The sequence below is a fragment of the Cydia pomonella genome, chromosome 8 (genome assembly GCF_033807575.1).
Source record: "Cydia pomonella isolate Wapato2018A chromosome 8, ilCydPomo1, whole genome shotgun sequence".
Classification (NCBI taxonomy): domain Eukaryota; kingdom Metazoa; phylum Arthropoda; class Insecta; order Lepidoptera; family Tortricidae; genus Cydia; species Cydia pomonella.
The window spans coordinates 16,064,202-16,066,569 of NC_084710.1; positions in this window are offsets into that span (position 1 = coordinate 16,064,202).

The following is a 2,368-nucleotide window of genomic DNA, read 5'->3' on the forward strand; positions in this document are numbered from 1 at the left end:
TTTTTTATTACTAATATACTTTTTTTTACATAACAAAAGGAGTTTAAAATTGAACTCAATTATTTCCTACTCTTTATCCATTGCATAGATGGATATAAATACATAAGGCACTATAAGTGTACAGCAGCATCAATATTATCGTATGAAACAACGCATCAAAACTATCTGCTACCCAGAGATATAACTATCTCGACAGTTTGTATTCAAAGGTATCTGCAACAGATTATTGAACTATATATATAGAGATACATACCCCTTTTTGTTAACTAGCAAATAGCCGAGATTTTTTATTTATTTATAGGACATTATTACACAAATTGACTAAATCTCACAGTAAGCTCAATAAGGCTTGTGTTGAGGGTACTTAGACAAGGATATATATAATAATATATACATATTTATAAATACTTAAATACATAGAAAACACCCATGACTCAGGAACTATCCATGCTCATCACACGAATAAATGCCCTTACCAGGATTTGAACCCGGGACCATCAGCTTCGTAGGCAGGGTCATTACCCACTAGGCCAAACCGGTCGTCTCGGTCGGATTTGTAATGTCTTACAATTTATATCCTCGCGTTGGTGTGGAGAAAAATTTTGTTTCACTCGGTCGAAGAGTTTGCTCTGGTGCCTTGACATCCTTATAACGATCAAGATTCCACTTTTCGAACCATTGTAGAATCTTTCGCTTGCTCGGGGATCAATATTAGCACGAGGAGTTAAACAAAAACTTTGCTCACTTGTAGAAAAAAAACTTACACATCCTTTTTGTGACCGACTGTTGAACCAGAATACTTAGTCTTTAAGTCGGTTATCCAGATTAAGTGATTCATTTTAAATAATTGGTTAAATAGAAAATATTTGTACTTCCATGCTTGCACACAGGTACAGATATACATACATTATTATAAAATGTAATCGATAACAGATTTTAAAACAAATTACATAATTAATAGCCTCGCGATCGATCGCTCAGAATGCAATATGAAGGTATTTATCATCCATGGCGTGACGTGCAAGTAAAATTGTTTAAAATGTGTCGATGACATAAGCGTACTTAGCATTTATCATCAAAGTAGAGCATAAATCATTATTAGCAACGTTGTCGTCACATACAAGAAAAGATAATGAATAAATTGTGTCTATTGCACTTTTTTTAAGATTTCGCATTGAATACAAGTGCAAATTATTCCGTCAACAATATTCATGAATGACCATAAGAATCGTAACGCAACTAAATGAATACATTCGTGGCGAGAGAAGCAATGCAAAAAAGTTCTATTGCCAGTACAAGGGGACAATTTGCCAGTGTGTAAGGTAACTAATAACTATTATACTCTGCAGGGGTCCGACAGAGGCAGTCTAGTTTTATCACCAGCTGTATGTTCTAGAAAAAGGTGGTTGATGGTCAATTGACATCATGTTGTTTTATTACTAAGCAGATGATATAAATACATTTAAATTCAGATGCTATCAGAAGTGCAACAAAAACATACTGTCGTAACACTGTTGTATTATTCATATTTGTCTAAAAAATACTGTACTATAAAAAATATTACTAGGTAGGTATAATTTAGAAAGTATAAACATAAAAAAACCACCTCGTTGTTGGCGCATTATTAGGTACTCATATTTTTTATATATTTAATATTTATTGCACAAAAAAACACATCGTAAAAAAGGCGGACTTGATACTAAAATGCATTCTCTACCAGGCAACCTTCAGGCACAGCAGAGAAAATTGTAGGCGGTGCGACATCCGGTTGTATTATCAAAAAGAAAAAGGGACTTTAAGAACACAATGCAAATAAACTATATAATATAAATGATACATAGGCATATACACACGTTTAATACATACATACCCATATACATAATATCAACATTAATTTCTATATAAAACATTAAAATAAAAAATAAATCAGATGTAACTTACAAAACAAAACGCTAAGAATCTTCAGTTCTGCCAGCAAAGTACTTACCTACTCACTTGAAGATTTTTACTTTTGTATTGAGTACTTTTGATTTGTGCCATATATATGTATGCAGTCGGTATGTACCTAAAACCACATGGCACCTAATTCGAAAGACTAAAAATGTTGGAGGGTATATTATTTTCTATATGAAGTGTTTAAGAACATACGCCCTCGATGCGATAGATGCGAGGTGAAATAATTAATGTAAGTATTTAATTTACCGTCCCTGTTTATTATTTTTCCCTATATCACTCTATTTATCTCATTGACTTTTTCTAACAATCATACAATTTAAAGTAGAACAGTAAAACGATATGGCATGTTGCATTCCACTTTACGAAGGTACGTAGGGGTAGTAAGTTTAGAACTATCTTTATTGTCGCAGTA